Genomic DNA, 12,011 nt, shown 5'->3' with positions numbered 1-12,011 from the left:
TTTGAATTTGGCAATGCACTTTGACCCTGAAGATGTGGGCCTGGATATCCTATTCCAGTTTGCTGTTTGCTCTTCCCTGTGCAATTCATCCAGGGAGAGTGACACAATTGTAATGATTTGGTATACTGTATTTTAAGTCATTATACTCCTTTTTAAAATTAACTTAAATGAAGAGGCTGAATTTACACTTTTTTTTTGAGAAACCAATTTTTAGCTGTATTCATGTGTGTAAATGATCACTTTTTTATTTCTAGTTTTAAAGCTCTGCCAAATTGTGCTGATTAATTGTTGATTTTGTTTTTGTGAGTTTGGGGCAGGGCAAAGCACTTCTACAGCTGGGTATGATTTAATTGCAGATCGATAATTGATTGTGTGCTCTGAAAAATCTAACCTATGATTTGAGATCTAAAAGCTCATCAGTCTATTTTCAGACTGCAGTCATTTGTCTCCACTTTTCAGAAGTGGACATAATTGCTGCTTAGAAAGTCACCAACATTTTGAAAGCCGATCCAAGTTGGAATTCTTTCTGAAGTGGTACTGTTGAAAGATTTGTGGGTTTGTGTTTTGTAATAAATGTTGTTGTTTTGAAGATAATTCTGATTTCTGTTGGTTTATTATTTTGATGTCTGTGTAGTTTTTGCACACTGCATCATTCTGATATGTTCATTGACCATGAATATTTGATAACCATCCCTCTTGTTATCTCCAAATTCATTACTATTATGACAGTCAGCCAAAATCATGATACTCAACTGGAGGTTATGTCTTTCTGAACAAGAATTGTAATGTTGAGTTATACTTCGTAGCATTGCTGTACTGTTTTAAATTGAGAGCGGGTTTTTTATCTCTATCATTTATTGACTGTCCCTAGTTGAAGGTGGTGAGCTGCCATCTTGAACCACCGTAGTCCATATGCTGTAGGTAGACTCGGTGCTGTGAGGGAGGGAATTCCAGGATTTTGACCCAGTGACACTGAAGGAATGGCTGCTATATTTCCAAGTCAGGACAGTGAGTGGCTTAGAGGTGAACTTGCAAGTGGTAGTGTTCCCATGTATCTGCTGCCCTTGTTCTTCTTGTTTGTGCCTTGTGAATGGTGGTGGACAAACTTTAAGCCTGTTTGCTGAGCTGGTAGGCTTGTTGGCAGATATGTTGTGCCCTTGCTAAGTGGCATCAGTGCTGTTGTGCCTCCTGTGAAGTGCTGTATTGTTCCCCTTTTGAATTTGTGGTTCTGTTTTGAGCTATTTCCAGCTGGTGCTTGTTCCAGTTTTCCATTGACCTGGACCCAATATACAAACCACTGCAATGTTTGTTAATGGAGTCAAGGCACATATCATGCTTCCAGGAATTGTCCTGCTGTTCTTGCCTGACCCAGTATAGTTATGTTGCCTGTGTAGGGATACCAAGGAGTCCTATACAAGACAGGCTAAAAGAACAGCAAGAGAATTCCTGGAAGCATGGTACTCCTCCTCCAATTTCATTAACAAACCTATTGACCTGAACCCAACATACAAACCACTGCAATAGCAAACTGGAGCCAGTACCCCTCAAATTCAAAGGTGATTGTGCAGCAGTGCTTCACAGGAGGCAGCACAGCACAAGTGTCATATAGAAAGGGGACAAAATGTCTGCCCACGACCAACAAATCCAATGAGCTTCCGAGCTACAGATCTTCACAAACTTGAAACAAATTAAATCATTCACAACTGGATGTGGCAGGACTGCAGCGATTAGACCTGATCCATTAGATGAGGGATCATTGGCTTTGTCTATCACTTGGGGCTCATGTATCTTAGCATGCAAGTAGTCCTGTTTTAGTACCTTCAGGTTGACATCTCATTTTTAGGTATGCCTTGTGCTGCTCATGGCATGTTTGTTGATCTATGGCTTGATGTCAATGGTTGAGTTGGGAAATATGCCAGGCCAAGAGGTTGCAGATAGTGTTGGAATACTAATCTGCTGTTGGTCCACAGTGTCTCATTGCTGTGCTTTTTCCAGCAGCACACTCTTTTTGACTCTGATCTCCAGCATCTGCAGTCCTCATGGATGGTCAGTCTTTGTTGCTAGATCTATTTGACATCTCACCCATTTAGCATGGTGATAATACCACAACACTATATGGTATTCGCCATGTAAAGGCAGGTCTTTGTCTCCACTGGCTATAAAGTGGTCTCTTGCCAATACAATCATGGACACGTGCATCTGCATTTGGCAGATTGGTATGGGTGACGTCAGGTATGTGTTTTCCATTGTTGGTTCTTTCATTACTTGCTGTAGACCCAGTCTGACCAGCTCAATCAGTAGTGCTGCTGTTGAGCCATACTTTGGACATTGTATTCTGGGAAATTTCATTTTGCATCCTTGCCACCCAAGTTTTCAGTGTTTCATCAGCAGAGAGACCAGGAAACCACCTGATGACTATCTTTAACCTGAAGCCACGGGACTTCATGGTGTCCAGAGTCAATATTGAGGACGCCCAGGGCAACTCACTCCTGACTCTACACTATTGTGCTGCCGTCTTTGTGGCAACTGTTCTGCCTTTGAGACAGGGAATATCTAGGGATAGTGGTAGTCATCCTGGAATGTAGTCCTCTCTCGGAATCTTACCTCACAGACATTAACAAGCAACAGCCTGACACACAACTCTCCTCCTGATTTTGGCTTTAGCTGCCAGATGTATTGAGGATTCTGCAGGAACAACAGGGCTGGGTGTTTGGTGGTGTTTTTTTTTATCTTTTACCAATGCCTAGGTCCATGCCAGTAGTCTGCCTAGCTTCATTTATCTGAGACTTCGATACCATTGTTCCAAAGTTGTGAGTGGCTTGCAAGACCACTTCAGAAGGAAGCTGAGTTGACCACATTGCTGTGGGTCTAGAGTCACATGTAGGCCAGATCAGGTGAGGATGGCAGATTTACTTCCCTGAACCAGATGGGTTTTTTCAGCAATCAGCAATTGTTTCAGTCATCACTAGATTCTTGATTCCAGATTTTAAATCCAAGTCCCCAGGGAATTTAGAGTTTCTGGATTAACAGGTGATCAATACAATCAGGCAGCCATTCTCTCCTCCACTTGGAGAGAATGCAGTTAAGAATATTTTCATAATTGAACGATCTGTAGCAAAAATGCTACAATGAGAAGACCTTTGTAATGTAAAACTAGGAATGAGCACAATTTGTGGTTATCACTAAAAATTGAATGAACCCCAATAAATAGTTCTTTTTAACTATCATTACAATTTACCCATGTGCACTGGGACACTGTTAGACAGCTTTTTCAAAGAGCTAGCATAAGCACGTTGGGCCAAATAGTTGCATCTTGACCATTTATAGAAGCATAGGATGATAGAAGACAAGGAGGAGTGTATGTTCAGAAAGGTTTTATGACAATAGGCTACATATTGTAACTCCAGTGCCTCTGGTATCTGTGCTACTCAAACTGTCACTTGAGTCAAAATGATCTCATCTCTAACTTCCTGAAAATACAACTCAGCTTGTTTGTATTCTTTGCTAATACTTGTCATTTGTAATGCACTGTGGCTCAATGTCACATGCATAGGTCTGTGCTGCAGCATCAGCAGCTTTGACACATATAGTGCATCAAAGATCAACATCTTAAAAAGTGAACCAATAAAGAGGTTAGAATTAACAGAGAGCCTGGTCAGAGATGGGTTTTAATCTCTTAGAGTTGTGGAGAGATTGAGGATTCCAGAGAAGAGTCAAAGTTGTTGAATGTTCTGCCACTGTGGATAGTGGAAAAGGTTTGGAGTATTAAATTAGAAAAAGTACTGAGAAACTGGTCTGGTAGCATCTATGGAGTGAATCAAATGAGTTGGGTTTGTAGAAGATGAGACAGGATTGGAGTAATTGGAATGTGGGTTAGTCATAAATGTACAGCATCAAAACAGCCCCTTCTGGTTGGCATGGACGAGGTGAACCGATATCCTAAATTTAATCTTGTCCCATTTGCCAGCTCTTGGCCTATATCCCTTCTAAACCCTTCTATTCATGTACCCATCCAGATGCCTTTTAAATGTCTTAATTGTACCAGCCTCCTCCACTTCCTCTGGTAGCTCATTCCAAACATGCATCACCCTTTTGTGTGAAGAAGTTCCCCTTTTTAGGCCCATGTTTTAAACCAATCCCCTGTCACCTTAAATCTATGCCCTCTAGTTCTGGACACCTCCACCCCAAGGAAAAGACCTTTTTTGTCTGATCACCCTATCCATGTCCCTTGTGGTTTTATAAACCTCCAAAGGTCACTCCTTAGCCTCTGATGCCCCAGAGAAACAGTCTATTCAGCCTCTCCTATAGTTCCAACCCCAGCAAAATCCTTAATCGTTTTGGAACCCTTTTCAAGTTTCACAACATTTCTCCTACAGCTGGGAGACCAGAATTGCATGCACTATTCCAATAATGGCCTAACCCACCCAATGTCCTGTATGACCGCAACATAACCTCCTAAATCCTATACTCCATGTTCTGACCAATAAGGGAAAACATACTAAACACTGCCTTCATTATCCTATCTACCTGAGACTCCACTTTCAAGGAACTATGAACCTACACTCCAAGGTCTTTGTTCGGAGACACTCCCTAGGACCTTACCATTTAAGTGTACAATCCTGCCCTGAATGTAGCACTTCACATTTATCTAAATTAAAATCCACATCTGCCACTCCTTGGTCCATCTGATCAAATTGTTGTGCTGAGGTACCCACCTTTGCTGTCCTCTATATATTTCCAATTTTGGTGTCGTCTGCAAGCTTGCTTATCACTCCTCCTATGTTCACATCCAAATCACTTGCATAAATAACGAGAAGCAGTGGACCCAGCACCAATCCTTGTGGCACACTGCTGGTCACAGGCCTCTAGTCTGAAAAGCAACCCTCCACCACCATCCTCTGTCTTTTTACCTTTTTGTTGAGCCAGTTCTGTATCCACATGGCTAGTTCTCCCTGTATTCTGATCTAACCTTGCTAACCAGTCTACCCTGAGGAACCTTGTCAAATGCCTTACTGATCTCTATCGATCACATCCACTGCTCTCTCCTCATCAATCCTCTTTGTTGCTACTTCAAAAAAAAACTCAATTAAGTTAGGGTTTTGATGGGTTTGGGAAGGTAGTTCCCGACGTAAAAGAATGAGAAACTTATCTTGGGAGTTGAATTTAAAAAAAAAAACTTTCTAACTAATGGCCTCCTCGTGGCTCATGATTGATGTATAATTGAGAAGACTTGAAGGAAATTTAGTTCCTGTACTTGGCAAAGAACTTGGTGAGGATGTGAGGAGACACATTAACGTGCTTTTCTTTTTTAAAATGTCTTTAGCATTGATCTTTGTCACTGACAATGACAGGGCATGTGTATGAGATACTTGTAGAACATTACAGCTCAGTACAGGCCCTTCAGCCCTTGATGTTGCACCAACCTATGAAAATAATCTGAAGCCCATCTAACCTACACTATTCCATTCTGGTCCCAATGACCATTTAAAAGCCCTTAGTTAGCGAGTCTACTCTGAGCAGTAAGAGTGTGAAATACACTGCCTGCAACTGGAGTAAAGAAACTACCTCTGACATCTATGTCCCCTCATGCTAGCCATCGCCATCTGAGGAAAAAGACTCTCGCTGTCCAACCTATCTAACCCTCAGATTATCTTAGTCCCAATTAAGTCACCTCTCAACCTTCTGTCTCCCAAAAACAGCCTCAAGTCCCTCAGCCTTTCCTCATAAGACCTTCCCTCCATACCAAGCAACACCCTAGTAAATCTCGAAATCCTTGCCAAAGCTTCCACATCCTTACTATAATGCAGTGATCAGAACTGTATGCAATACTCCGTGTAGCTGCAGCAGAGTTTTCTACAGCTGCAGCATGATCTCATGGTTCTGAAACTCGATCCTTCTACCAGTAAAAGTGAACACAGCGTATGCTTTCTTAACAACCCTATCAGCCTGGGTGGCAACTTTCAGGGATCGATGTACATGGACAGAGACCACTCTGCTCATCTACACTACCAAGAATAGCCCATACTCTGCATTCCTGTTACTCCTTCCAAAGTGAACCACCTCACACTTTTCCCCACTAAACTCCAATTGGCACCTCAGCCAGTTGGCACCTCTGCAGCTTATCTATGTTCCTCTGTGACCTATAACATCCTTCGTCACTGTCCACAACTCTACAGATCTTAGTGTCATCTGCAAACTTACTAACCCCTCCTTCTATGCCCTCATCCAGGTCATTTTCTATAAATGACAAACAACAGTGGACCCAAAACACATCCTTGCAGTACCCCATTAGTAACTGAACTCCAGATGAACATTTCCCATCAACTACCACCCTCTGTCTTTCAGCTAGCCGATTTCTGATCCAAACCGCTAAATCACCCTCAATCCCATGCCTCTGTATGAAAAGCACGTTAATGTGTCTCCTCACATCCTCACCAAGTTCTTTGCCAAGTACAGGAACTAAATTTCCTTCCAGTCTTCTCAATTATACATCAATCATGAGCCACGAGGAGGCCATTAGTTACTGTTAGAACCTTATCAAATGCCTTACTGAAATCCATACACATCACATCAACCACTTTAACCCTCATCCACCTGTTTGGTCACCTCAAAGAACTCAAGGTTTGTGAGGCACAACCTACCCTTCACAAAACCATGTTGACTATCCCTAATCAACTTATTCTTCTCTCGATTATAAATTCTATCTCTTATAACCTTTTCCAACACTTTACCTGCAACCGAAGTAAGGCTCACTGGCCTACAATTACCAGGGTTGTCTCTACTCCCCTTCTTGAACAAGGGACCGACATTTGCTAAGCTCTAGTCTTCTGGCATTATTCCTGTAGACCATGACATCATACAGATCAAAGCCAAAGGCTCAGCAATCTCCTCCCTGGCTTCCCAGAGAATCCTAGGATAAATCCCATCCAGCCCTTATCTATTTTTACACTTTCCAGAATTGCTAACACCACCTCCTTATGCACCTTAATCCATCTAGTCCAGTAGCCTGTGTCTCCGTATTCTCCTCAACCACATTGCCTTTTTCTAGTGTGTGAATACTTACAAAAAGTATTCATTTTAGTGTTTTCCCATATCTCCTTTGACTCCATGCACAACTTCCCACTACTATGCTTGATTGGCCCTAATCTTCGGGCCTGATGAAGGGTTCCTGATAAAGGGCTCCAGCCTGAAATCTCGATTTTCCTGCTCCTCGGATGCTGCCTAACCTGCTGTGCTTTTTCAGCAACACACTACTCTGGCCCTAATCTTACTCTAGTCATTCTTTTATTCCTGATATAGGGTTTTCCTTGATCCTACCTGCCAACGACTTCTCATGTCCCCTCCTGGCTCCTCTTGGCTCTCTCCTTTTGGTCTTCCCTAGCTAACTTGACTCTCAAGTGCCCTAACTGAGCCATCACACCTCATCCTAACATAAGCTGCCTTCCTCTTGACGAGATTCAACTTCATTGTAAACCATGTCCCCTGTGCTCAACAACTTCTTCCCTGCCTGACAGCTACATACTTATCAAGGACCCGCAGTAGCTGTTCCTTAAATAAGCTCCACGTTTCAATTGTGCCCATCCCTTGCAGTTTCCTTTCCCCATCCTATGTATCCTAAATCTTGCCTAATTGCATCGTATTTGCCTTTTCCACCAGCTATAACTCTTGCCCTGCACTCTAGTGATGGAAAGAGCTATGTGTAAAGTGCTCACCTACTTGAGGAATTGTAAGATTCTGTTCTTGTCTTTGCCAACGTGCAGGTAACTGAGCTAATGGGAGTGGGAAGTAGCCTAACTGGGGTTATTTTACTACTGTCCCTGCCTTCCCAGAAATATCCTCACTCGTGACTATCTTTTACTTTGGTACCTGGGACGACGTACTTCCAGTCACACTTTGCAAATAAAAACCTTTTTTAGCCCTCTGCTTAAAGTTTTGCACTACTATACTTTTCTGGCCCATGTCTTTCCCATCTTGGCTAACACTGTTGTGGGAGAAAGTGAGGACTGCAGATGCTGGAGATCCGAGCTTAAAGATGTGTTGCTGGAAAAGTGCAGCAGGTCAGGCAGCATCCAAGGAGAAGGAGAATTGACGTTTCGGGCATAAGCCCTTCCTGCAACACATTTTTAACACTGTTGTGGTGCTGGTATTGGACTGGAATGGACCATTTCAGAAGTCACATGACACCAGGTTTATAGTCCAACAGGTTTATTCGGCATCTCGAGCTTTCGGAGAGCTGCTCCTTCGTCAGGTGAAGTCCACCTGGTGTCATGTGACTTCTGACGTTGTGCAAATGGTAAGGGCCACGCTCCTTTTCAATGACTCAGTACCCATTTCACAGTTTCCAACGCTCTCTATCATTGAGCATTTTGCTGTATTTGCCATTCCTCCAATTTCTGTCAACTGCTGCTACCCATATAGCTAATCACCCACTTTTTTCTCTCTCCAGATTGTGTGTTTCTTGAGCTGATTCTAACACTAGGCTTCCCTCCATCACTCAAGTGGGTAACTGTGGAATGGCCTGGACTTCAATGCAGGTCCTAGGCCTCATACGTCACCACTCCCTTACCACCTGATGTCTGGACGAAGAACACCTCATCATCTGCCTCGGGACCCTCCAATCCCACAGCATCAACATGGATTTCACTAGTTTTCTCATTTCCCCTGCCTCCCCTTACCCCAGTTCCAACCTTCCAGTTCAGCAGTGTCCTCATGACCTGTCCCATCTGTCAATCTTCCTTCCCACCTATCCATACCACCCTCCCCTCTGACTTATCACTATTGCACTCTGAGCTACCTTCCCCACACCCTCCCATTTATCTCTCCATCCCAGAGGCTCCCAGTCTCATTCCTGATGAAGGGCTTTTGCCTGAAACGTCAATTTTCCTGCTCCTCGGATGCTGCCTGACCTGTGCTTTTCCAGCACCACACTCTTGACTCTAATCTCCAGCACCTGCAGTACTCCCTTTCGCCTACTGGACTTCAATGGGTCTAGGTCATTTTATCTAAGTCTGATTTAACTCTTAAAGTGAGGGGGATTACTACTTAACTGGTTCTCACTATACAGGGTGTGCTTTAGCACAGCATGACTAGGGGCGAATTGCTGAAGCTATCCTTGAGAATCAGGGCTGAATAAACCAGAAAGTACTCTTTTTGGGCTCTCCTTACCACTAATCTCATTCTCTGCTAATCCAGCAGATGACTGACAGGAAAAAGTTCCCTGCCGTACTGATGCTCTGTTTGATCTGCTGCTGGATCCTGATGTTGCTCATGTCCATCTCTCCCTGGTACAAGCAGAGACTGAGCAGGGGTTTTGGAGCCATTCCCGTCTCTGCCTTATTCAGACCAGTCATCGCTCATCTGTCTGTCTCTCACTTTCAACCTGTTTACATTGTTCCTGTACAACCTCTCCACATCACATGTCACAACAGTGTTGACCCAGGCAGTAATCACATTAAATCACAAGAGGTTTCAGCCATTCTGTCTTTTTGAATGCACAGCAACTGACAGTGGTATGTAAGCAAGGAGAGTGGGGAAACACTGCATTTTATTTGTGAGGAGGAAGTGCACAAAAGGCTGAAGACTGGTATAATAGCAGCAGCCCCTGTGAAGAATTATTCAGATTCCTCTTGTTGCCATAGAAGTAGGGCTCACCAACACCACTCTTTACTTTCTCATGACATTTCTAGTAAGTATACTCTGAAATGTCTTTTTTTTTTATTAATTAAAATAGAGTTTGCTTCTCATTTTGTAGAAATGACTGTCTTTTATTTAGAAGTCTCTCTGGTGGAAGTTTTTTTTTAAAAAGCAGAGGTGGGTGCTTTTATATTTGTTTTGTAAACTAGCTACCACCGCATTACTTTACTTTATAGAGGAAGAAAAGGGAAGCACTTGTATAAGACCTTATCTGCCCCACCCAGTGACTATAAACACTTTTTTTCTATGTAGTGAGGTAAATTGGAATGCAGCCACTCTTGTGTAAGCAAGTACGGCGTCCATTTTGCCAGCAGATACTGCTCTCCGATACCACTGAAGTGAATCGCTTGTGGTTCAGGGAAGAATATGTCAGCCAAGAGACCACTCCCTGCCTTCCCTTTGAAACATGCCAACTGATTTTTTAATATCAAACACAAGGTTGGGTGCTTGGGACTATTGTTAGTCAGTATTGCACTCTGGAGTCACAAGTAAAACTTCAAAAGTTACGGAGAATATGAAATTGGCTTTGTGCTATGTTGGTGGTACTACTTAAATGCCAGTTATTGGAATTGCTGGTCTTGTTGCAGTTTCTCTTTTAAAAAAGTTGTTAAACCTGCAGAATGCACATGCCCAATAGTATATGGATTTCTACGTAGAAAAGTGAGAGGTAATGGATCCAGAAGGAAGAACTAAGCAGGCCATGTTCTTGGCAAATAGGTTTTTTTTTGAAATGGGATAGGGAAGTAAACTGGTCTGGGGGTACAGATTCACAAGTTAAAAGTGAATTAATGAAGAGTTCTCTCTCTCAATGTCCACTTCTCTGTGCATCTCCACCAATCATTACCCTGATGTGGTAGAGACTTAGGCTCTCAAGTAATATTGGGAGCTCCTTGCTTGTGATAGGGTCAACTTGGAGAAAGTGCGAACTACAGATGCTGGAGATCAGAGCTGAAAAATGTGTTGCTGGGAAAGCGCAACAGGTCGGGCAGCATCCAAGGAGCAGGAGAATCGACGTTTTGGGCATAAGCCCATAAGAAGGGCTTATGCCCAAAACGTTGATTCTCCTATGATAGGGTCACCCATAGTAATAAAGTTAGGGAAGGAGCTGGACAAAGTGCAGTCCAAAAAGCTGTCAATTGCTGAGGACAGCAATTAAGAACCGGGAACAGAATCTACCTCTGGCTGCGAAGGCTTCTAGTCGTCATAATTTGATGTGACCAAATTCCAATCCCCAACCTGTGACAACTAAACAATGATGGGGAGCTTAGAGCACCTAGTTTCTACCAGGAAAATTTCATAAACAATGCCTCTGCCATGTCCTCTGGGTTCACTGATAGGTCTACTGAACAAATGAGGTTTTGGTCAAGAGAAAGAAGGAAATATATGTCAGATATAGACAGGAGAGATTAAATGAATCCTTGAATGAGAGTATAAAGGCTGTAGAAGTATACTTAAGAGGAAAATCATGAGGGCAAAAAGGGGACATGAGCTAGCTTTGGCAAATAGAATTAAGGAGAATCTAAAGAGATCCTACAAATGCACTTAATGGTAAGGTCCTAGGGAGTGTTGCTGAACAAAGAGACCTTGGAGTGCAGGTTCATAGCTCCTTGAAAGTGGTGTCACAGGTAGATAAGATAGTGAAGAAGGCATTTGGTATGCTTTCCTTTCTTGGTCAGAGTATGGAGTACAGGAGTTGGGAGGTCATGTTGCGGCTGTACAGGACAACAGTTAGGCCACTGTTGAAATATTGCGTGCAATTCTGGTGTCCTTCCTATCGGAAAGATGTTGTGAAACCTGAAAGGGTTCAGAAAAGATTTACAAGGATGCTGCCAGGGTTGGAGGATTTGAGCTATTGAGAGAGGTTGGGTAGCCTGGGGCTGTTTTCCCTGGAGCGTCGGAGACTGAGGGGTGACCTTTGGAGGCTTACAAAATTGAGGGGCATGGATAGGATAAATAGGCAAACTCCTTTCCCTGGGATCAGGGAGTCCAGAACTAGAGGGCATAGGTTAAGGGTGAGAGGGGAAAGATATAAAAGATACCTAAGGGGCAACATTTTCACGCAGAGGGTGGTACGTGTATGGAATGAGCTGCCAGAGGATGTGATGGAGGCTGGTACAATTGCAACATTTTAAAAGGCATTTGGATGAGTATATGAATAGAAAGGGTTTGGAGGGATATGGGCTGGGTGCTGGCAGGTGGGACTTGATTGGGTTGGGATATCTGGTCGGCGTGGACAGGTTGGACTGAAGGGTCTGTTTCTATGCTGTACATCTTTGACTCTAAATACATGAAGGGCTGAAGGGTAATGAGGGAGAGAG

Source organism: Chiloscyllium plagiosum, unplaced genomic scaffold (genome assembly GCF_037043375.1).
Source record: "Chiloscyllium plagiosum isolate Xiang-an unplaced genomic scaffold, Cpla_swu_hap1 HiC_scaffold_53X, whole genome shotgun sequence".
Lineage (NCBI taxonomy): Eukaryota > Metazoa > Chordata > Chondrichthyes > Orectolobiformes > Hemiscylliidae > Chiloscyllium > Chiloscyllium plagiosum.
The sequence above is the reverse complement of the archived record's forward strand: the minus strand, read 5'-3'. Positions refer to the sequence as shown.